A 25,955-nucleotide genomic window follows, 5' to 3' on the forward strand; every position below is an offset into this window, starting at 1 on the left:
TTCATACCAAAGGGCTGGAGACTACCTAGATGGTATACAAGGTGCTGCTCCTCCAACCTGAGTTTAGCCTCATCATGGCAGTAGAGGAGGGTATGTATGGACATATCCAAATGGGAATGGGAAGCAGAGTTGAAGTGGGTGGCTACTGGGAGATCCTGTCGTTGTGGTTGGCTTTTATATTAGGTATGCCTGTACACCTGCTCCTTAATGCAAACATCCGATCAGCCAATCATTTGGCAGCAACTCAATGCACAAAAGCATGCAGACATGGTCAAGAGGTTCATTTGTTGTTCAGACCAAACATCAGAATGGGGAAGAAATGTGATCTAATTGACGATGACGGTGGAACGATTGTTGGCTTGAGCATCTCAGAAACCGTGAGGAGAAAGTAAAGTTTCAGTCTAAGGCCCGATATCCCTACTGGAAAAATAAAGCAAATGGCTTTTGAGCTGTAGAGTGGGTTGTTGGGGGTGTTGGTGTGATGATAGAGAGAACAAAGAGAACATTTTTGACATAGAGGCCGCAATAGTTGTCCAGGAGAAATATGAATGAGGGCAATCAAAGGGAAAGCAAAAGAAAATACAGAACATAAAAGACGCAATAGCAGTTGCTGGAAATCTGACAAAAAAATGTAATGAACACTTGTCAACAGAGAAAAACTCCAGTATTCTTACAGGTTGATTTCATGGCAAAAATGGTCAGTTATGCAAAGAGTAGGAAATGGCAGTTAGCTGAAATTGTTGATTTCCTGACTGAGTTCCAAAATTTGCCATGTTCCTCGGCAATAGATGACTATTCAGTCTTCACTGATGTTGTCTGGCCTACTGATTATTCACAGCATTTTCTGATTTTCTTTTCCATACTTTATGGTAAACTTGGGAACAAATTATTTTTCAGATTGAATGTTTAGTTCAGTTACATACCAAGATTAGCCTGTTTAACTTCAGACATGGGCTCAGAATATTACAAATGAACTAATGTAATTCACCTATAGAGTCTGAAGTGTTAAGTATTGTCCAATTTACTTTCATTCTGAAATCTGTGTGAAGGAATACCATATTATTAACAGCATTTTTAATGAATTGTCATCTATTTGCTTGAGGTGCTTATATTGCCATTATGGTGCAATTCAAATTTTTGAACAAACTTCTAATACAATTTTAACTCATTATTTACTGTTTTTGAACTCAAGCTTGTCTTGGTGGTTTCGTTCTATTGGCATCTGCTCAAAAGGCAAACTGTTGCCAAAAGATTCCAGAATCTTCCACCATGAGTTTCTTTGTTTTGTTCCCAGATGTGGAAAATCAGTCTTTATTCGCTTTGAAGTCTTTGTGCCTCAACTGCCTCTCAGAAAGGTATTCCAACTATGCTCACTTGTTTACTGAGTCAATTGCTGTTCACATCTCTGTTAATATAGATGACTCAATTGTGATACATTAAAAATATACACTTCTCAACTGATCAGTACAAACTCCACCTGTCATATATTCTGTACAAAAACAAATGATTGCTAAATCCTTGTGTATGTTATGTTGTCAGAATTCATGGTACATTTTTTTCTTTTTGTGGACATTGCTCCAAGCAGACATTAGATGCAAATAGGTCCAATTTTGGAGGCAGACTTCATCCTTGCAACCAGTATAAGAAAAAAACATGAGGCCATAATGGCTTTTGCATGAGGGAAGTTGGTGCATCTCAACCCAAAACAGGAGGATTATGCTAATAGTTTTTATTAAGTCTAAGACTCAGCCCTCTTTTGGCTAGCTTTTAAAAGTTCTCTTACCTTAACTACATTTATTGTAAACCTCTTGACTGCTGACAAGAATGACTTGCTCCTATTTCTTTCAAACTCAAATGGTGTCACTCATTCAAAGCAATTTCAGTGCCTTTGGTCAAAATTCTCTTCACGATCATTCTGATCCCTGTTTGAATTGGCTCTGGCAATTTAACCCCCTACAGCCTGCTGGTCCAATGCCTGACCTTGTGCGAATGAAGTCTTGTATCAATTTGTAGCAGTTTTACTGATGTTCTCGGCATAATGACTCTACTTTGATTGTGTCCCATTTCAAAAATGATTCACTCCCAGTGTCCATACTTGCAGCTACACTAATGTTGTGTTGTGATGCTGATATTGAAATTGATTAATGAGGGAGAAAAATGAGGCCACACTCAGGTTGGTGGAGGAACGCCTCATATTCTGTCTGGGAAACCACCATCCTGTTGGCACGAACACTGATTTCTCACTAACTTCCGGTGACTTCCTCCACTCCCCCTTCTCTCTTCCTCTATTCCCCATTCTGGTTCCTTTTTCATCCCATCACCTTCCTCTGGTGCCCCTCCTCTTCCCTTTCTTCCATGGTCCTCTGCCCTCTACTAATTGATTCCTCCTCTACAATCTATCATCTCCCAGCTTCTCACATCATTCTCTCTCCCTCACCCTCATTTAGTTTCACCTATCAGCTGCCAGCTTGTATTCTCTCCCCAACCCCTTCCTTCTTATTCTGGTTTCTTCCCCTTCCTATCCTGTCCTGATAAAGGCTCTTGGCCCGAAACATCAACTGTTTATTCCTCCCCTTGGATGCTACCTAACCTGCTCAGTTCTTCTAGAATTTTGCGTGTGTTCCTTTAGAGTTCCAGCATTTGTAGAATCACTTGTGTTTATGACTTTTTTTAACCTTTTGTTTTGGCCAAAAATGCAAGTAAATGAATGACTCAAGATGGCACAACTTACTGGGAGAGGAAAATGAGGCTGAGAGAGATGCTGCATGGGTAGCAAACCTGCTGATTTCCTCCTTTGTGTGGGCTGCTCAACAAATTCAGCATCTGCAAAATCTTTTGTGTTTGCAGCTTATTGTATATGGAGATGGTATAAAGGAGAAACATGACCACTTTGAAGATATCTATAAGGTACAGCCTCTGTACAGGTGCCATATTCCACAAGCAGTGGTTTCTACCTGATGACCAACGTTCAGGACAGAAGGATGAACATCTTTGCCAGCTCATGTCACCTGTGCTATGTAAGAACTCTTTCCCTTTGTAAAGTTCCTAATTTCCTAAAAGTAATATTTTATAATGCTATCTTATTTTGAAAGCTACCTATTTAGAGCATGAAATAAAAAAATGTTTTTCTAACGAGTGGTTATTTTGTACTGTGCACTTCAGATTACATTCCATCTTGAAGACCTCCCTGTGATGCACCGTACCATTTCAGCATTTAGAAATCAACTGCAGGATGGAAGCTGTCTCTTGTGTGAATTACAATCATCAATCTATTTTAGTTGTACCTTATCCATGTTTTCCATATTTGACTTGGTCTACTAATTAACAACAACCATCATTAATTACATGAAATTTGCAAGTACGGTAGATTAAAAGATCAATATCTCTATGAATTCATTTCTGGCAACCCCCTTTTAAACTGCCACAACTTTTTCATTTTTATACAATGAGGAATGACTAAGTATTGGTGTTCAGAAAGATCTTGATATGCTGATTCATGAAACATGAAAAATAAACGTACAGGTACTGCAATCAATTAGGAAGACCTAATTAGTGTGTTGGCCTTTGCTACAAGGGATTTGAAGAAAAAAAAGTAATGAAATCTTGTTGAAATTTCTTTAGTGTGCTTTTTTTTGATCAAAAGATTTGTAAACATGATCAGAGCAGATGGGGGATGGGTTCAGTAACAGTACCACAGAAATGCAGCAGTTGTCATAATGCTGTACAGTGCTACTTGCAAGATCAGGGTACAATTCCCATCGCTGTCTGTAAGGAATTGTATCTTTTCCCCATGACTTGTATGGGATTTTAACTGGTGCTCCAGGTGCTCCCACATTCCAAAGATGTATGGTTCGAATTAGTAAGTTGTGGGCATACCATGTTGACACCAGAAGCACGGTGGTACTTGCAGCCTGTACCCAACACAGCCTCAATACAAATGAAACATTTCATTGCATGTTTTAATGTACATATGACAAATAAAGCTAATTTTTAAATCTTTGTCTTTAAGTGTAACACTGCTTCCATCATTTTGATGCATATCACTTCGAAAGCATCACCAGATCGCACTGAACGCCTGTAATATACTATAGAGGAGAGGAGGATATTATTGCAGAGGTTACTTTCTGTCATGTTTTTCAACAACACCTTCCTTAAGACCAGCTTTGCTCTTGGACTAATCTGCGCCATCTCTCCCATGCTTTCTCTTTGTCATGGTTCTGTTTGGTTGTTCCCCTTTAACGCTCCTTTCTCCCTGATTATGCCCTAACTTCAGCCATTAGATTTCCAATTGTTGCTAGTTTGCTTAATGATGATACACCTGGTTTGCATCAGAGACTGTGAAATAAGTTCAATGGCGTCACTACACAGGTTGCCAGTTTGTTGGTCTATTCTTGTGTGACACTTTGTTCTCTCGTTCGCTTAGAACCGTTAGTTCTAAGTTTAGTTTCGAGTTCTACTCTAGTTTCAAGATAGTCCCTGTAGATCCCGTCTCCTTGTCAAGATTCCTCCGGTTTGCTGTTCTACGTTCACGTCTACGCCAGCATCCCCAACTCAGTCGACGTGCCGGTGTCCTGCACTTGGGTTCTCCTCAGTCACCCCGTGCAACACTCTTCTGCCTGATGACCGTTGATCTGAATACTGCACTATTATACAGGAGTAGGCATGAGTAGTCTCCAATGACTCTTAGAGTTGCTTTGTCAAAGGCCCTGGCATTATCAAAGAGTCTCCCCTTAAATCTCATGTGTGCTGTGCCCCTTCATTCTCCTGCTAATGTCTCATGACAATGGTAATTTGGAGATTTTGAGCTCTAATTTGCATTGTTACGGGCGTAAAATTGAGCTGCATGTGAATAGCTGCCTGTCTGAGGCTGGGAAAATGATAAGCAAGGTAATATGTATCCAATCAAGGATGAGAGCTCACTTGATAGAGCAGTACAAGATGATAAGAGGCATAGATGGTGGGTAACTAGAAACTTTTTTCCAGAATGAAAATGGCTAATCTGGTGGGGGTGGGTGGAGTGAGGGGAATAATTTTAAGGTGTTAGGAGGAAAGTATAGGAGGGTGTCAGGGGTAAGCTTTTTACACAGAGAGTGGTGGATACATGGAGCAATCTGTAGAGGTGGTGGTAGAGGTAGAAACATTAGGATCATTTAAGGAAATCTTAGATAGGCACGTCAGCTCACAATGTCGGGACAACATCGTGAGCTGAAGGGCCTGTGCTGTGCTGTAATGTTCTATGTTCTAATTTTGCAAAATGTGAAAATAGTAGCTGTTGGCATTTTACTTGGAGCAAAATCAACTTTGCACTTTGTAACCCTAACAGGAACAGTCCAAATTCAATGACATTACAAGCATGATATAAATTTCCCTTGAAACCATTTAGTCTGGATTCAGTAGGTCAAATGGCCTGAGGGTGGAAGGGTAATAATTGACCCTGAACCTTGTGATGTAGGACACAAGGCTCTTGTACCTCATTTCAGGTGAAGAAAGCATAACCTGGATGTTGGGAAACCTTGATGATGTATGGTGTTTTCTTGTGGCAGCCCTACAAAGGCTTTTCCTATGATGGACTAGGCTCTGTCGACTACTTTTTTCACATGTATGAAATGGTCTTTCACTGCTTCCTCCAGTTCTTGCTAAACATCTATTGATTGGTAGGTTTCCTTTTCTCCACTCAAGAAAATATATTCTGTCCTCAAATGTTATCAACTGTCAACCACAATATTCCTTCACTTAATTAGATTTTGTGGTTCTTCTTCTCTCCATCCATTTTCTTTTGAAGTACTTCATTCCAAACTGGATTGGCCAGCTGCATGCTAATTGCACTGATTAAATGCTCTTCACCTTGTTGAGAAGAAAATTGTTACCAGCATTTCCAATAGGTGGCTCAGTTGTGAATCAATTTTAATGCCTTGTAACACATTCAAGACTTCCAGAAAGTAGGCAGAGGTTAAAAAGAAAGAGAAAAGTATTCTCATTCATTACAGAAAATGCAGAATAGGAAGAATCAGTCCATAAAGTAACATTGAACTATTAAATTGTATATGATAAAGAAAAAGGATAAATGTGTCATCCTGACAGCACTTTCTCTTTTGAAGAATGGTCTAAAACTTCCTGTTTCTGTAATGTATTCTCCCTCTGTTTCATAGTTGCATTGTCTATGGTTAATCTATTGCTGATGTAATTTTAATACTGCTGGTGTGAATACGCCAGTCTTGTCTTGGTAAAGGCAGTTTTACTTCTGCATATGAAGATTCTCATTTAAAGCCTTACATCTGAAATTCAATCCAAAGAGGCCACTCTCAGAATGGATAGCAACACCTCAATTCCGTCTAGGCAGCCTCCATCCTGATGGCTTGGACATTTATTTTTTTTCCAAATTTTGGTAATTTTTTCCTCCCTCTTCCCTCTTCTTCATTTCCTCATTCTAGGAAGTTATCTACAAAGTTATGGCCTCAGCCCTGTTCACTAATCCCTGTGCACTCAGGGATGACTGTGAATTTGAATTTATTTAAATCTTATATCCATCTCTCACAATGTGAGGGAGTAAAAATCTTTGCATTGTGACTCTGATGCAATGTATAGACATGTGAATTTATAAATTTAATGCTTTGTAGAAAGAAGCTGTCCTGTAGCCAGTTGGTCCTCGCTTTAATGCTGCAGTAACATTTCCCAAATGTAAGCAGCTGAAACAGTTTACGTTTGGGGTGACTGAGGTCCTTGATGATCTTCCAGGCCTTCTTTATTCAGCTGCCTCAGTGTCCTCAGTGGAGGGAAGTTCACATCCACAGATGCACTGGGCTGTCCATATCACTCTCTGCAGTGCCCAGCGATCAAGGTTGGTGCAGTTCCCGTAGCAGGCAGTGATACAGCCAGTCAGGATGCTCTCAATGGTGCCCCTGTAGATGGTCTTGAGGATTTGGGGGCTCATGCCAAACTTCTTCTGTCGCCTGAGGTGGAGGAGACACTGTTGTTGCTGTGTGACCAGATTCTGTTCAAACTCCAGGTATGAAGATAATATGACCATAGTGGGACAGATCTCTTACTTGCCTATTACCTCCCATTGGTGCCCCTCCTCCTTCCCTTTCTCCCATGGTCCACTCTCCTCTCCTATCAGATTCCTTCTTCTCTAGCCCTTTACTTTCTTCATCTTTCACCTCTTAGCTTCCTATTTCATCCTCCTCCCCCACCCGCCTCGTTTCACGGTCACCTTCTAGCTATTACTCCTTCCTCTAAGCCCCTCCTTCTTATTCTGGCATCTTCCCCCTTCCTTTCCTATCCTGAAGAAGGGTCTCGGCCCAAAACATTGACTGTTAATTCATTTCCATCGATGCTACCTGACGTGTTAAATTCCTCCAGCATTTTGTGCATGTCACTAAGTTCTCTATCCCCTTCCTATACTCTGACTCATTATTATTTGCGATGTGTCCCATTATTTGTGACGTCATGTTCACACCTGCAGGTGGTGTTTGACAGAATCTGGCCACACAGTCAGGAATGCATAGAGAGCATAGAAGGGGGCTGCAGCCTCAACTTTGTAGATCACCTGTATTTTGAATAATCGTGGTGAAGGTGTTTTTCCCTATCCTTATTGACCAGTCTGCTGGTCAGGATGTTGAGGGAGGGGATTTTCCCAGGGTCCAGAATATGATTGCTTGGTACTCCAGGTTTGAAGGAAGATTTGAAGTCAGTAACTTATAGTCTGATGTCGGTGTCATTATTGCCCAGATGCTACGGAGATAAATGTAGGGCTAGGGAGATGGTGTCCACCGTAGACCTTTTTTAATTGGTAGGCGAATTGCAGTAGGCCGAGGTTGTCTGGAAGGCTGTAGATAAGGCGTGCTTCTCAAAGCACTTCAGGATGATAGAATCCAAAGCCTCTGGGCAGTAGTCATTAAGGAACACATTGGGATGATAGTGGTCTTCTTAAAGCAGATGGGAACTTGATAAAATCAGGCTTCTCAAAGCCCCACATCAGGAACTAGGTTAATTGGCACCTCTGTGTAATACAGAGGGAATTCTGTATTATTGGAGATTGCAGCATTGAAGTTTGGTCACCTTGAGCACCATGTGTTATTAATTGCTATTTTGAGCTAATCCTACATGGGATTCATGCATGGACTGAATGGCAATAATTGCTGTGTCTAACTAATACTGAAGCTGCTCTTGGCTTCTTAGGTAGACACACTTGGAGATCCAGCGCCTTCAAAATCAGCTCTGGAGCGGAAGTAAGAAGTGGCAAAGGAGAATGGCGCTAGGAGCAAAGCAGATCAACCTTCAACGTGGAGGCAAGGCCAGTAAGCATGTCAGCATACCAAATCCATCAGAGAGAATGTCTACAACTCTTAAACACAAGTGGATGCAGGAAAGAAACACGGATGGTAGTTGCCTCCCAGATGTCAGGGCCCGGGATGTTTCTGATCATATCCACGATATCCTGAAGTAGGAAGGAGAACAGCCAGAGGTCGTGGTACATATTGCTACCAACGACATAGGTAGAAAAAGGGAGGAGGTCCTGAAAACAGACTGCAGGGAGTTAGGAAAGAAGCTGAGAAGCAGGATCTCAAAGGTTGTAGTCTTGGGATTACTGCCTGTGCCACGCAACAGTGCGTATAAGAATAGAGTGAATTGGAGGATAAACGAGTGGCTGAGGGATAGGAGCAGGGGGCAGGGATTCATTTTCTAGATTATTGGGACCTCTTTTGGGGCAGGTGCAACCTGTACAAAAAGGATGGGGTGCACTTCTACAAGTCTGTGGTGGCCAGTGCTATCATGTTTGCTGTTGTGTGCTGGGGGAGCAGGCTGAGGGTAGCAGACACCAACAGAATCAACAAACTCATTTGTAAGGCCAGTGATGTTGTGAGGATGGAACTGGACTCTCTCACGGTGGTGTCTGAAAAGAAGATGCTGTCCAAGTTGCATGCCATCTTGGACAATGTCTCCCATCCACTACATAATGTACTGGGTGGGCACAGGAGTACATTCAGCCAGAGACTCATTCCACCGAGATGCAGCACAGAGCGTCATAGGAAGTCATTCCTGCCTGTGGCCATCAAACTTAACAACTCCTCCCTTGGAGGGTTGGACACCCTGAGCCAAGAGGCTGGTCCGGGACTGATTTCATAATTTACTGGCATAATTTACATAATACTATTTAACTATTTATAGTTCTATTACTATTTATTATTTATGGTGCAACTGTAACGAAAACCAATTTCCCCCAGGATCAACAAAGTATGACGATGACTATGACTATGACTTGATTTCGAGGGAGGACCAATATCCTGGCAGGGAAGGTTGCTAAGGCTATTGGGGGTGAGTTTGAACTAGAATTGCTGGGGGGTAGGAACCAAAATGAAGAGACTGAGGAAGGAGTGGTTGGCTCACAAATTGAGAAAGTTTGTAGGCAGTGTGAGAGGGAGGATAGGCAGGTGATAGAGAAGGGACACGCTCAGACTGGTGGTTCTATTTTAATTGAAGGTGTATTATGAACAAAGCGAATGAGCTTAGAGCGTGAATCAATACTTGGAGCTATGATGTTGTGGCCATTACAGAGACTTGGATCGCTCAGGGGCTGGAATGGCTACTTAGAGTGCCAGGCTTTAGATGTTTCAGAAAGGACAGGGAGGAAGGCAAAAGAGGTGGGGGCGTGGCACTGCAGATCAGAGATAGTGTCACAGCTGAGGAAAAGGAGGAAGTCAAGGAGGGACTGTCTACTCAGTCTCTGTGGGTGGAAGTTAGAAACAGGAAGGGGTCAATAACGCTACTAGGTGTTTTTCATAGATAACTCAATTGTAACAAGGACATCGAGGAGCAGATAGGGAGTCAGATTCTGGAATGGTGCAGTAATGACAGGGTTGTCATGATGGAGGATTTTAATTTTCTCAGTATTGACCGTCATCTCCCTAGAGCGAGGGGTTTAGATGTGGTGGAGTTTGTTAGGTGTGTTCAGGAAGGCTTCCTGACACATTATGTAGATAAGCCTACAAGAGAAGAGGCCGTATTTGATCTGGTATTGGGAAACGAACCTGGTCCGGTGTCAGGTTTCTCACTGGGAGAGCATTTTGGAGATAGTGATCACAATTCTACTTTCTTTACCATAGCACTGAAGAGAGATAGTGTGGGAAGTGAAGGAGGAGATTCCTGAGCCTCTGGCAATAATCTTTGCATCATCAATGGGAATAGGAGAGGTTTCGGAGCAGTGGAAGGTTGCAGATGTTGTTCCCTTGTTCAAGAAGGGAGTAGAGATAGCCTAGGAAATTATAGACCAGTGAGTCTTACTTCAGTGCTTGGTAAGTTGATGGAGAAGATACCAAGAGGCAGGATTTATGAACATTTGGAGAGGCATAATATGATTAGGAATAGTCAGCATGGCTTTGTCAAAGGCAGGTCGTGCCTTACGAGCCTGATTGAATTTTTTGAGCATGTGACTAAACACGTGATGAAGGTAGAGCAGTAGATGTAGTGTATATGGATTTCAGCAAGGCTTTTAATAAGGTACCCCATGCAAAGCTTATTGAGAAAGTAAGCAGGCATGGGATCCAAGGGGACATTGGTTTGTCAAACCAGAATCAGCTCGCACTCAGAAAGCAAAGAGTGGTTGTAGACGGGTCACATTCTGCATGGAGGTTGTTGACCAGTGGTGTGCCTCAGTGATCTGTTCTGGGGCACCTTCTCTTCGTGATTTTTATCAATGGCCTGGATGAGGAAGTGGAGGGATGGGTTAGTAAATTTGCTGATGACACAAAGGTTCGGGGTGTTGTGGATAGTGTGGAGAGCTGTCAGATGTTACAGTGGGACACCGAAAGGATGCAAAACTGAGCTGAGAAGTGGCAGATGGAGTTCAATACAGATAAGTGTGTGCCTCAGGGATCTGTTCTGGGACCCCTTCTCGTTGTAATTTTTATAAATGGTCTGGATGAGGAAATGGAGGATGGTTTAATAAATTTGCTGATCTCACAAAGGTTGGGGGTGTGGTGTTGATGCAAAAATTGGGCTGAGAAGTGGCAGATGGAGTTCAACCCAGATAAGTGTGAGATGGTTCATTTTGGTTGGTCAAATATGATGGCAAAATATAGTATTAATGGTAAAACTTTTGGCAGTGTGGAGGATCAGAGGGATCTTGGGGTCCCAGTCCATAGGATACTTAAAGCTACTGCGTAGGTTGACTATGTGGTTAAGAAGGCATACAGTGTATTGTCCTTCATCAACCATGGGATTGAGTTCAAGAGCCGTGAGGTAATATTGCAGCTATATAGGACCCTGGTCAGACCCCACTTGGAGTACTACTGTGCTTAGTTCTGGTCACCTCACTACAGGAAGGATGTGGAAGCCATAGAAAGTGTGCAGAGGAGATTTACAAGGATGTTGCCTGGTTTGGGGAGTATGCCTTATGAGAATAGGTTGAGTGAACTCGCCCTTTTCTCCTTGAAGCGACGGACGATGAGAGGTGACCTGATAGAGGATGATGAGAAGCATTGATCATGTGGATAGTCAGAGACTTTTTCCCAGGGATCAAATGGCTAACCTGAGAGGACACAGTTTTAATGTGCCTGGAAGTAGTTCCAGAGGAGATGTGAGGCGTAAGTTTTTTACGCAGAGAGTGGCGAGTGCGTGGAATAGGCTGTCGGTGACTGTGGTGGAGGAAGATACAATAGGGTACGTGGATAGGTACATGGAGCTTAGTAAAATAGAGGGCTATGGGTAAGCCTAGGTACTTTCTAAAGTAAGTACAAGTTCGGCACAGCATTGTGGGCCAAATGGTCTGTATTGTACTGTAGGTTTTCTATGTTTTTATGTTTCTCTAAGAGTTTCTGCACGTGCTAGAAATCCAGAGCAATAGAAGAAGAGTGAAGGGAGAGGGGAATAGAGAGAAAAAAAGAAAAAAATTACCGGATAGAGAAATTGATGTTCATGCCATCAGGTTAAAGGCTACCTCGACAGTATATGACTTGTTGCTCTCCCAGTCTGAGAGTGGCCTTGCCAAGTAGGAGACCACGGACTGACATGTCAGAATAGGAATGGGAATAGAAATTAAATGGCTGGCCATCAGGAATTTTTTGTTGAGGTGACATGGTAAACATAGAAAATAGGTGCAGGAGTAGGCCATTCAGCTCTTCGAGCCTGCACCGCCATTCAGTATGATCATGGCTGATCATCCAACTCAGAGCCCTGTACCTGTCTTCTCTCCATACCCCTTGATCCCTTCAGCCACAGGGGCCATATCTAACTCCCTCTTAAATATAGAAACATAGAAACATAGAAAATAGGTGCAGGAGTAGACCATTCGGCCCTTCGAGCCTGCACCGCCATTTATTATGATCATGGCTGATCATCCAACTCAGAACCCCGCCCCAGCCTTCCCTCATACCCCCTGACCCCTGTAGCCACAAGGGCCATATCTAACTCCCTCTTAAACATCGCCAATGAACTGGCCTCAACAATTTGCTGTGGCAGAGAATTCCACAGATTCACCACTCTCTGTGTGAAGAAGTTTTTCCTAATCTCGGTCCTAAAAGGTTTCCCCTCTATCCTCAAACTGTGACCCCTCGTTCTGGACTTCCCCAACATCGGGGACAATCTTCCTGCATCTAGCCTGTCCAATCCCTTTAGGATCTTATACGTTTCAATCAGATCCCCCCTCAATCTTCTAAATTCCAACGAGTACAAGCCCAGTTCATCCAGTCTTTCTTCATATGAAAGTCCTGCCATCCCAGGAATCAATCTGGTGAACCTTCTTTGTACTCCCTCTATGGCAAAGATGTCTTTCCTCAGATTAGGGGACCAAAACTGCACACAATACTCCAGGTGTGGTCTCACTAAGGCCTTGTACATCTGTAGTAGTATCTCCCTGCTCCTGTACTCGAATCCTCTTGCTATGAATGCCAGCATACCATTCACCTTTTATCACCACCTGCTGTACCTGCATGCCCACTTTCAATGACTGGTGTACAATGACACCCAAGTCTCGTTGCACCTCCCCTTTTCCTAATCGACCAACTAACGGTGATGCAAGGTGACACCCAGTCTTGCTGCTCTGAATGTGGTTAGGGTAGTCTACAGCTGAAAGGCGATTAATGTGTGTATCGAGATGCTTAAAGATTTGGCAGGCTCTTCTATAGCCAAAATGCAATAACAAAGAGTGTGAGAGAATCTAGTTCCAACTTTGTATTTGAGCATCAAACATAGATCATTACAGCACAGTACGGGCACTTCAGTTCATGATGTTGTGCCAAACTTTTAACCTACTCTAAGATCAACCTAACCCTTCTCTCCTATATAACCCTCTATATTTCTATCATCCATGCACTTATCTAAGAGCTTCTTAAATACCCCTAATATATCTGACTCCACTACCACCCCTAGCAGGGCATTCCACACATCACCCATTCTCTATGTAAAAAAACTCACCTCTGACACCCCCTCCCCCACCTATACTTTTCTCTAATCATCTTAAAATTGTGACCCCTTTTATTAACCTTGGGAAAAAGTGTCTGGCTAAACACTCAGTCTATGCATTTTATCATCTTGTACACCTCTATCAAGTTACCCCCAATCCTCTTTCGTTCCAAAGAGAAAAGCCCTAGCTCACTCAACCTATCTCATATGACATGCTCTCTAAACCAAGCAGCATTCTTGTAAATCTCCTTTGCATCCTCTCTAAAGATTCCACATCCTTCCTATAATGACACAACTGGAACTGAACACAGTTTAGAACGCAAAATTCTTGGTTAATTATAATGCATAGTTAACAGGTGCAAAGTTGGAATGAGATTCTCCCACATATATTACAACATTGAGAATCTGTCTAACCCCAGACTAATATGTGTGGACTCAACCACAATGCATTGTCAGAGCACCAATAGCTTCAGTTCTGTTTCAACGTGAATGGAAGCCATTCAGCCCCTGAGTACTGCAGTGGAAACTCACACCTATGCCTTGAAAGCACAGACAGTGGCCCTTGTTTTAGGTCAGAGGTAAGTAGGAATTCTCATAGCCAGAGAGTGGTGAATCTGTGGAATGCTCTGCCACAGACTGCAGTGGAGGCCAAGTCCGTGGTTATAATTAAGGTGGAAGTTGATCGTTTCCAGATCGGTCAGGGCATCAAAGGATATGGCGAGAAGGCAGGTGTAAGGAGTTGAGTGATATCAGGGATCAGCCATGATGGAATGGTGGAGCAGACCTTCTTTGCTGCTCTAAACACCAGCGGCATAACATAATAAAATATAAGAATGCTACATAAATCACAGCCACAGAACCACATGACATTCTAGCCAACAAAACATGCCCACAACCCACTAACCCTAACCTGTGTGTCTTTGGAATGTGAGAGGAAACCAGAGCTCCCAGAGGAAACCTACATGGTCGTGAGGAGAACATGCAATCTCCTTACAGTGGGAGTTGAACACTTACTCATTAATAACTTGTTTACTGGTGTTCAGTTATGTAAGCCCATTTTAGTCCAGATCTTTCATCTAATATGGACTAATGAGTAGAATTCCAGAGGTAAGCTGAGTGTGACTGTCCTTCGCGTTATTGTTATATAGACATCAGTGAGATGGTGTCTTGGGTGGCAGGGTGAGATACGTCTCTACCAAAGGAGGTGTAAGATGCTTCTTCCCTCTGCTAGCCTGCGGGTCATCCTTGGGGAAGGAGTAGCACCTGCTAATGCCCCTGATCAGGGTTACAGGAAGCCCTGGGAGCAGGTCAGGTGGTGGGTGGATGTATGAGCAACTGGTGCTCATACATCCACCATGTATACGACCATGAATGCCAGGAAGACGATCTCTGAAGAGTATTGATAATGGCTGAGGTTGCCTGTCTTATAAAGACACTGCCCAGAAGAAAGGAATGGCAAACAACTTCCACAGAAAAAATTGACAAAAATAATCATGGTCATGAAAAGACTGTGATTACCTAAGTTAAACAACATGGCACATAACGATCGAAACAGGGAAGTTACTAGCATGGGTGAAGTATTGGTTGATTGGCAGAAAACAGATAGTGGGAATAAAGGGATCCTATTCTGGCTGGCTGCCGGTTACCAGTGGAGTCTCACAGGGGTCGGTGTTGGGACTGCTGGTTTTTACAATGTATGTCAATGATTTGGACTATGGGATTAATGGATTTGTGGCTAAATTTGCCAATAACACAAAGGTAGGAGGAGGAAGTGGTAGTGTTAAGAAAACAGAGAGACTTAGATAGTTTAGCAGAATGGGCAAAAAAGTGGAAAATGAAATACAATGTTGGAAATTGTATGGTCATACACTTTGGTGGAAGAGATAAATGGGCAGACTATTATTTAGATGGAGAGAGAATTCAAAACACAGAGATGCAAAGGGACTTGGGAGTCCTTGTGCAGGATACCTTAAAGGTTAACCTCCAGGATGAGTTGGTGGTGAAGAAGGCGAATGCAATGTTGGCATTCATTTCTAGAGGTATAGAATATAAGAGCAGGGATGTGATGTTGAGGCTCTATAAGGCACTCGTGAGACCACACTTGGAGTATTGTGTGCAGTTTTGGGCTCCTTATTTTAGAAAGGATATACTGACATTGGAGAGGGTTCAGAGAAGATTCACGAGAATGATTCCAAGAATGAAAGGGATACTGTATGAGGAACGTCTAGCAGCTCTTGGGCTGCATTCCCTGGAGTTCAGCAGAATGAGGGGAAATCTCATAGAAACATTCCGTTAAAAGGCCTGAACAGATTAGATATGACAAAGTTATTTCCCATGGTAAGGGAGTCTAGGACAAGAGGGCACAACTTCAGGATTGAAGGATTTCCATATAGAACAGAGATGCAGAGAAATTACTTTAGTCAGAGGGTGGTAAATCTATGGAATTTGTTACCAGAAGCAGCTGTGGAGGCCAAGTCATTGGGTGCATTTATGGCAGAGTTAGATAGGTTCTTGATTAGCCAGGGCATCAAAGGATATGAGGTGAAAGCAGGGGAGTGGGGATGACTGGAAGAATTGGATCAGCCCATGACTGAATGGCAGGGCAGACTCGATGGGCCGAATGGCCTACTTCTGCTCCTATATCTTGTGGTCTTGTGATCTTATGAATGAAGTTAATGACACGCACTGTTACAGTGACCTCTCCAGGTCCAGCCAAAGGTGTAATTGTTCATGCTTTATATCATTTTTCTTGCAAGTCACTGCTGGATATTAAGAACACTGCACACTGCAGGTCTACTCCATCATTGAGTTCTTCGATAATGATGGAGTTGGACTTTTTGCATACTGAGTTGTCTCCTGGACTTGTTTCTTACCATTGTAGTGCAGAGGTTGTGCAAAAATGGTGCGAATTAATGTCTTAAACATTTTTCTTGTGATCACTAGACCCTGTAGGACATTGGTAATATAGAATACTGTAAGTCTGTTTGATTGGTTCATTGGTGGGGCAGCTGTGTTGCCTTTGTTGTTGGGGGATCAGGCCCTCAAGCCACGGTGTCACCTGTTGTAGCCATCCAGGAGAGGAGATGCAAAGGCGCTGTGTGAGTCAGCAAAGGGCACTGGGAGTTCATTTGAATCCATCCTGGATTGGGAACTGTACCCTCCCATCAGTGCTGCTCTTCAGCGTTCACTCAGTGCTGCCATCCAGTATTTGCTCAGTGCAAGACAAGCTGGACCTCAGCAACGTCCCATGCACCATCTATCTGCAGACCATACCATGTGCTGTGTGTTGCTGGTTCTGTGTTTTGCACCTTGAACCAAGAGGAACACTGTTTTATTTGGTTGTATTTATTCAGGGAGCATGAAGCGCAGAATCAAATGTCGCTGTGATGATTGTATGCTCTAGTATCAATTGTTTGGCGACAATAAAGTATAAAATATAAAGTACATGGTTGAATGGCAATTAAACTTGAACTTGAACTTAAGACCATAAGATCATAAGACTGAGGAGCCGAATTGGACCATTCAGTACATCAATTCCTCTCCACCATATTTTCATGACTGATCTCGGATCCCATTCAACCTCATACACCTGCCCTTTCACCCTTTGATGCCCTGACCAATCAGGGATCTATCAACTTCCATTTTGAATACACCCATGGACTTGGCCTCCACTGCAGTCTCCGACACAGCATTCCACAGATTCACCACTCTTTGGTTAAAAAAATTCCACCTTAACCTGTTCTAAAAGGTCGCCCAACAACAGGAATTCTGCAGATGCTGGAAATTCAAGCAACACACATCAAAGTTGCTGGTGAACGCAGCAGGCCAGGCAGCATCTCTAGGAAGAGGTACAGTCGACGTTTCAGGCAGAGACGCTTTGTCTCGGCCTGAAACATCGACTGTACCTCTTCCTAGAGATGCTGCCTGGCCTGCTGCGTTCACCAGCAACTTTGATGTGTGTTGCTAAAAGGTCGCCCCTCAATATTGAGGTTGTGTCCTCTAGTTCTGGATACCCCTACCAGAGGAAACATTCTCACCCTATCTACCTTATCTAGTCCTTTCAACTTTTCGTATGTTTCAATGAGATCCTCATGCATTCCTCTAAATTCCAGTTAGTACAGATCGAAAGCTGCCAAGTGCTCCTCAAACGTTAACACCTACATTCCCAGAATCATCCTCGTAAACTTCCTCTGGACTCTCTCCAAATACAATACATCGTTTCTGAGATATGGGGCCGAAAACTGTTAACAATACTCCAAATATAGCCTGACGAGTGTCTTATAAATCTTCAGCATTATCTCTATGTGTTTAAATTCTATTCCCCTTGAAATAAATGGCAATATTGCATTTGCCTTCTTTATCACAGAGTCAATCTGTGAATTAACCTTTTGGGAGTCTTACACAAGGACTCCTGAGTCCCTTTGCATTTCTGATGTTTGAATTTTCTCCTCATTTAGATAATAGTCTGCATTATTGTTCCTTTCACTAAAATGCATTATCATACATTTCCCAACACTATATTCCATACGCCACTTTCTGCCCATTCTTTCAATTTGTCTGTCTTGCTCCAATCGCATTGATCCCTCAGCACTACCTACCCCTCCCTATCTTCATATCATCTGCAAACTTTGCCACAAAGCCATTAATTCCATTATCCAAATCACTGACAAACAATGTAAAAAGTAGCGGTCCCAATACTGACCCTCTGAGGAGCACCACTAGTCACTGACAGCCAACCAGAAAAGACCCCTTTATTCCCACCCACTGCCTCCTGCCTGTCAGCCATTCTTCTATCAATGCCAGTATATTTCCTGTAATACTGGAAGAATTTATCTTGTTAAGCAGCCTCATGTATGGCAACTTATCAAATGCCCTCTGAAAACCGAAGTAGATGACATCCACTGCGTCTCCTTTGTCTACCCTACCTGTTACTACCTTGAAGAATTCTAACAGATTTGTCAGGCAAGATTTCCCTTGACAGAAACCATGCTGACTTTGACTTACTTTATCATAAGTGACTAAGTACCCTGAAACGTCCTTAATATTGGACTCTAACACTTTCCCAACCACTGAGGTTAGGCTAACTGACCTAAAATTTTCTCTCTTTTGTCTTCCTCCTTTCTTATGTCAGGATGCTGTTCATCAACTATAGCTCAGCATTTAACACCATCATTCCCACAATCCTGATTGAGAAGTTGCAGAACCTAGGGCTCTGTACCTCCCTCTGTAATTGGATCCTCAACTTCCTAACCAGAAGACCACAATCTGTGTGGATTGGTGATAATATATCCTCCTCACTGATGATCAAAACTGACGCAGATCAGGGGTGTGTGTTTAGCCTACTGCTCTACTCTGTCTATACACATGACTGTGTGGCTAAGTACAGCTCAAATACCATCTATAAATTTGCTGACGATGCAACCACTGTTGGTAGAATCTCAGGTGGTGACGAGAGGGTGTACAGGAGTGAGATATGCCAACTAGTGGAGTGGTGTCGCAGCAACAACCTGGCACTCAACATCTGTAAGATGAAAGAGCTGATTGTGGACTTCAGGAAGGGTAAGACGAAGGAACATATACCAATTCTCATAGAAGGATCAGAAGTGGAGAGAGTGAGCAGCTTCAAGTCCCTGGGTGTCAAGATCTCTGAGGATCTAACCTGGTTCCAACATATTGATGTAGTTATAAAGAAGGCAAGACAGTGGCTATACTTCATTGAGAATTTGAAGAGATTTGGCATGTCAACAGATACACTCAGAATCTTCTATAGATAGACCATGGAGAGCATTCTGACAGGCTGCATCATTGTCTGGTATGAAGGGCCTTCTGCACAGAACCGAAAGAAGCTGCAGAGGGTTGTAAATCTAGTCAGCTCCATCTTGGGTACTAGCCTACAAAGTACCCAGGACATCTTTAGGGAGTGGTGTGTCAGAAAGGCAGCATCCATTATTAAGGACCTCCAGCACCCAGGGCATATCTGTTTCTCACTGTTACCATCAGGTAGGAGGTACAGAAGCCTGAAGGCACACACTCAGCAATTCAGGAACAGCTTCTTCCCTTCTGCCATCCGATTCCTAAATGGACATTGAACCCTTGGACGCTACCTCACTTTTTAATATATAGTATTTCTGTTTTTAGCACATTAAAAAAACTATTCAGTATACATATACTATAATTTATTTATTATTATTTTATTTCATTTATTATTATTACTTTTTTCTATATTATGTATTTATTGCATTGAACTGCTGCTGCTAAGTTAACAAATTTCACATCACGTGCCGGTGATAATAAACCTGATTCTGATTCTGATTCTGATCTTAAAGCGTAGAGTGATATTTTCACTTTTCCAGTCTTCTGAAACCATGTAAGAATCATGTGATTCTTGAAAGATCATGATCAATGCATCAGCTACCTCTTCAGCAACCTCTTTCAAGTCTCTGGGACGTAGTCCATTTGGTCCAGGTAACTTATCTACCTGAAGATCTTTTAGTTTGCTCAGCACCTTTTCCTTTGTAATCGCAATAGCATTCACTCCTGCTCCCTGACACTAACAGAGCTCTGGCACACAGATATTGTCTTCCACAGTATAGACTGTAGCAAAGTACCCATGAAGTTCATCTGCCATTTCTTTGTCCCCAATTGCTACCTCACCAGTGGTCTAATATCAACTCTCACCTCCCTTTAATTCTTTATCTAGCTGCTTTATATTATCGGCTAGTTTGATCGCACATTTCATCTTTTCCCTTCTTATAGCTTTTTTAGTTGCATTTTGTTGGATTCTAAAAGCTTCCAAATCATCCAACTTCTCACTCACTTTCACTACCTTATATGCCCTTTCCTTGTCTTTTAGGCAGTCCTTAACTCCCTTGTCAGCCACGGTACCCTATCCCTGTCATTTGCGAACTTCTTCTTCTGTAGGACATATCTATCCTTTGACTTGTGAACTTTTCTCAGAAACTTCAGCCATCTCTCTTCTGCCATCATCTCCACCAGTATCCCCCTCCGATCCTCCTGGGCAAGCTCCTCTCTCATTCCTCTGTAATTCCCTTTATTCCATTGCAATACTGATGCATGTGACTTATGCTTCTTCCTCTCAAATGCTAGTAAGAATTAAATCGTATTATGATCACTACCTCCTAAGGGTTCCTTTACTTAAGCTGTCTAATAAGATCTGGGTTATTACACAACACCCCATCTAAGATAGCCTTTCCCCTAGTAGGCTCAAGCACAAGCTGCTCTAAAAAGCCATCTCATAGGCATTCAACAAATTCCCACTCTTGTGATTGGACACCAACCTGATTTTCCCAATCCCCTTGCATATTGAAGTCCCCATTACATTACTGTTATTAAAGTTATTACATGCCCTTTCCAGCTCCCTTTGTAATCTCAACTCCACACCATGGCTACTGTTTGGAGGCCTATATAAGATTCCCATAATGGTTTGGGTACCTTACAGTTTCTTAACTCCACCCGCAAAGATTCGACATTCTCTGACCCTATGTCACCTCTTTCAAAAAATGTAATTCCATCTCTTACCAATCCAGCCACACCATTGCCCATGCCTTCCTGCCTGGCCTTTAAATGCAAAGTATATCCTTTGATGTTAAACTCCCAACTATGACTTTCTTTCAACCTCGGCTAAGTGATGCCCACAACGCCATACCAACCAATCTCTAATTGCACCGTGAGTTCATCCACCTTATTCTGAATGCTATGTTCATTTAAATACAGCCTTCAGTCCTGCATTCTTTGCCCTTTTGAATGTTATCTCTGTAGTACAATTTAACTCTTTACTCTATCTGCAACATGCTACCACCCAAACTGGACACCCTACGATTCACCTACCGACAAAACCCATCAACAGATGACACAATAGCCACTGCTCTACATACCGTCCTTACACATCTGGAGAAGAAGGATACTTATGTGAGAATGCTGTTCTTTGACTATAGTTCAGCAATCAACACCATAGTTCCATCCAGGCTCGACAGGAAGCTCAGAGAGCTCGGCCTTGATCTTGCCTGTGCAGCTGGATCCTGGACTTCCTGTCAGATTGCCAGCAGATTGTAAGAGTGGGCTCCCTCACCTCCACCCCTCTGACTCTCAATACAGGTGCCCCTCAGGGCTGCGTTCTGAGTCCCGCCTTTACTCCCTGTATACCCATGACTGTGTCGCCACCCACAGCTCCAATCTGCTAATTAAATTTGCCGATAACACTGCACTGATTGGCCTAATCTCAAACAATAATGAGGTGGCCTACAGAGAAGAAGTCATCTATCTGATACGGTGGTGTCAAGAAAACAACCTCTCCCTCAATGTCGCAAAAACAAAGGAGCTGGTTGTAGATTACAGGAGGAATGGAGACAGGCTAACCCCTATTGACATCAATGGATCTGGGGTTGAGAGGGTAGACAGCTTCAAGTTCCTTGGCATCCACATCACCGAGGACCTCACGTGGTCTGTACACACCAGCTGTGTGGTGAAAAAGGCACAACAACGCCTCTTTCACCTCAGTGATTTGAGGAAGTTTGGCATGGGCACCTAAATCCTAAGAACTTTCTACATGGGCACAATTGAGAGCATCCTGACTGGCTGCATCACTGCCTGGTATGGGAACGGTACCTCCCTTAATCGCAGGATTCTGCAGAGAGTGGTGCAGACAGCCCACCTCATCTGTAGTTGTGAACTTCCCATAATTCAGAACACTTACAATAACAGGTGTGTGAAAAGGGTCTGTAGAACCATTGGGGACCCAAACTATCCCTACCACAATATATTCCAGCTGCTACCATCCGGGAAGCGGTACTGCAGCATAAAAGCCAGGACCAACAGGCATGGGGACAGCTTCTTCCATCAGGCCATCAGACTGATTAACTCATACTGATTTGCTACTACTACTATGTCGACTCAGGCCTAGGGTGCTGGCGTCAGGTACAATGATGGACTCTCCACTTCTCCCTCTCCCTCATCAGTGTGTTCAGTTCATCTACATTAGCCGCGCCGCTGTCTTCTAGGAGCATGTTGACCATAGTCTTGGGAGGATGCCCAGGGTTCATTCTCCCATGCTTGGGCTCCCGTATGATGACTAGGCTGGCAGGTAGCTTGGGATGGCGTAGACAGTGCCCCGCTAGTTGCAGTACTCTCGTCTTGATTTTAGTGGTGAGTATCGATAGGTTGTCATAGAGCTCGATGTTCGTCATGTGCTGTTGCCAACTCATGTCAAGAGTCACCTGGAGCATTCGTGTATAGCAACCATCTAGAGACTTTCGCATAGTCTTGGTGAGTATCCACGTCTCGCATCCGTACGTGAGAATGGACTCTATGACTGCTATGAAGATCCTCTTTTTAAGTCCTCTGGTCAGGTTCGACTTCCAGATTTCCTTCATGTCGTTCATAGCCCTCTACGCCAGCACATTCTGTATCTTTATCTCCTTCTCCGAACTCATCATTCTTGACCCAAGGTACTTGTAGTCAAAGACTTTCTTAATGGTATCATTCCTTACGGTCTTGAGAGTACCTTTGTTGCAGTTAAACACCATGTACTCTGTCTTTTTAGCATTTAGGGGAAGTCCAACTTTATTGCACTCAATTTCCACTTTTGTCAGTAGCTGCTGTGCTTCCTCCATCTGGTCAGAGAGCAGGACTATGTCATCTGCAAAATCGAGATCTGTGAGCGTAACTGGTCTGACCCATTTGGTTCTTCCTGGTTTTATGGTAAAACCAAGCTTGTCATGATCTTTGGTAGCTTGACGTAGAGCATAATCAAGGATGATTATAATTATGATTATAATTATAAATCTATGTAAGTAAGCACAGCTGGTAAGTTGTTCTTCTTGACTTCCTTGATGTCAATGGCAGTGCGTATCCTGTTCAAGATCATCTGATTGTATAGCTTTGCTAAGATGCAGGTCAAGCTGATACCACGCTAGTTATCTGTCTTTGTGAGGGATCCAGACTTGGGGAATGGGACAGGCATTATGATGCTGATTTGAGTGTAATCTATATTACATTGATTGTTCTATTTATTGTAACTTATTATAAATTACTATGATTGCACATTGCATATTTAGATGGAGATGTAACATAAAGATTTTTACTCCCCATGTATGTGAAGGACGTAAAAAATAAAGTCAATTCAGTTCAATTCAATTCAATACCCAATCATTGACTTGTCCTTCCTTACATTCATGTTACATATTACATCATCTACTTGTAAAACTGCTGGCTCGTCCTCAGCTCTATCATAGTGGTCCCCATCCCCTTGCCATATTAGTCCCAACAGCTCTAGCAAACCTGCCTGCAAGGTCATTGGTCCCCCTCCGATTCAAGTGCAACCCGTCCCTTTTGTACAGGTCACACCTGCCCCAGAAGAGGTCCCAATGATCCAGAAATCTGAATCCCTGCCCCCTGCTCCAATTCTTCAGCCGTGCCACCTCATTCTATTCCCATCCTCACTGTCGCGTGGCACAGGCAGCAATCTGGAGATTACCACCCTTGAGGTCCTGCTTCCCAGCTTCCTTCCTAACTCTCTGTATTCTGTTTTCAGGACCTCCTCCCTTTTTCTACCTACATAGTTGGTATCAATATGTACCACAACTTCCGGCTGCTCACCCTCCCTTTTCAGTATGTTGTGGACGTGTTCAGAAGCATCGCAGACCCCGGCACCTGGGAGGCAAACTACCATCTGTGTTTCCTTTTCATATCCACAGAATTGACTATCTGTCCCCCTAACTATAGAGACCCCCTTTATTGCTGCCATCCCCTTCAGTTTCCTGACCTTTCGAGCCACAGGGCCAGACTCTGTGCCAGAGGCATGACTGCTGTTGCTTCCTCCAAGTCGGTCCTGATTTGAAGGTATTATGGAGCCATGGTGAGACTGAAAACAATGAGAAATAAGGAAAGGATAGCAATTACTGGAATCATACCTGAATACTGGTGGACGGCTGTGGTTGTTGGCAGTAAGACAGATCAGCGTCAGAACATCACTGAAGGAGTTCCTCATTAGTGTACTAAGCTCAACTATTTTCTCCCACTTTATCTCAGGTTCTATGAATGAAAAATAAATACTTACATATATATATACATGAATACATACATAACAAGAAAAGGGTATAGAAATGCAAATTCTTTCAATCTTAGAAATAATTTTTTCACTTTGGAGGTGGCATACTATATGGGCTTTCTTTATCACACATTAACTAATGGAATTGTTTTATGAAATACAACAACTCCATCTTACTATTTAGATAGTATTTATAAAATATTTGGTAAAATGTAATATTTTTAATTTCATAAATAAAGTTGTTGCAATGAACAACAAAATAGGATTTAATGCCACACCAGTTGTCTCAATAACCTGAGTATTGTTTTTAATCACAGAAATATACGGGAAGCATGTGCTTCTTCACAATGAATTTGGGAAACTGAAACTTACATAAAAGAAATGAGCTTTGACCTTATATAACTCTCGGCCAGCATGAAACCAGTGATACGTCTTTTGAGAACTAATATAAAAAGCAAGGTGAGCAGCTGTGAGCTGGCGAAAGGCTGGAGTACTAGTGCACAATCCTCAAGAAGCTATAAGCAAAAATAGGCTATTTTGCTTATGGAGCCAATTCTACCTCTGAATGTGCTTCTGTCTATTTGTGACCCATCTCCCACACTGGCCATTTCTCAATAACATAAATATCTTTGCTTTTCAGGATAGTATCAAACTCAGATTTAATGCTGGGAATTGGCATTGATTGCCAGTAATATAAGAGTTAGAGGTGTTATTGTAATTTACTTGGTGAAGCATTTTCTTACTTGTGAAGAAAATGAATCTCAGGATTGTATTTAGTGACATAATATATGTACTTTGATAATATATTTACTTTGAAAGGCCTGGCTCTGATTTTTAAACTCTAACTGTTAATTAAATTACCACAGCTAATGAAAGTAATTTTTGTTTGTCCATGCAGTCAGTTCTGATGAGAAGACTGAAATTTCATTGCTCAGTCTTTTAAATACCAATAAATGTAATCCTTGTCTTGCTGTTAGCATTTTGAAATTTATTTACCAAAATAACAAAGCCAGATTGCAATCCATACAAGGCAAATATATCATCCTTAAGATGTGTGGTATCCTCTGTGGAGAACAGAAAAGTGCTTTGGATAGCTCTACCATAACTTTTACCTTATACCTTTTAATATTCAAAAGTTCACAGTGAATTTATTACCAAAGTAAATATATGTCATATACAACTGTGAGATTCATTTTCTTAAGGACATGCTCAATAAATTTATAATAGAATAATAACCATAATAAAATCAATGAAAGACTGCATTGACTTGGACATTCAAAGACAGCAAACTGTGCAAATACAAAAAGAAAGAAATAATAATAATAGTAATAAATAAATAGGCAATAAATAGTAAGAACATGAGATAAAGAGTTCTTGAAAGTGAGGCTATAGGTAGCAGGAACATTTCAATGATTGCAAGTGACATTGAGTGAAGTTATCGTCTTTGATTCAAGAGCCTGATGGCTGAGGGGGTATAACTGTTCTTGAACCT

Source organism: Mobula hypostoma, chromosome 3 (assembly GCF_963921235.1).
Source record: "Mobula hypostoma chromosome 3, sMobHyp1.1, whole genome shotgun sequence".
Classification (NCBI taxonomy): domain Eukaryota; kingdom Metazoa; phylum Chordata; class Chondrichthyes; order Myliobatiformes; family Myliobatidae; genus Mobula; species Mobula hypostoma.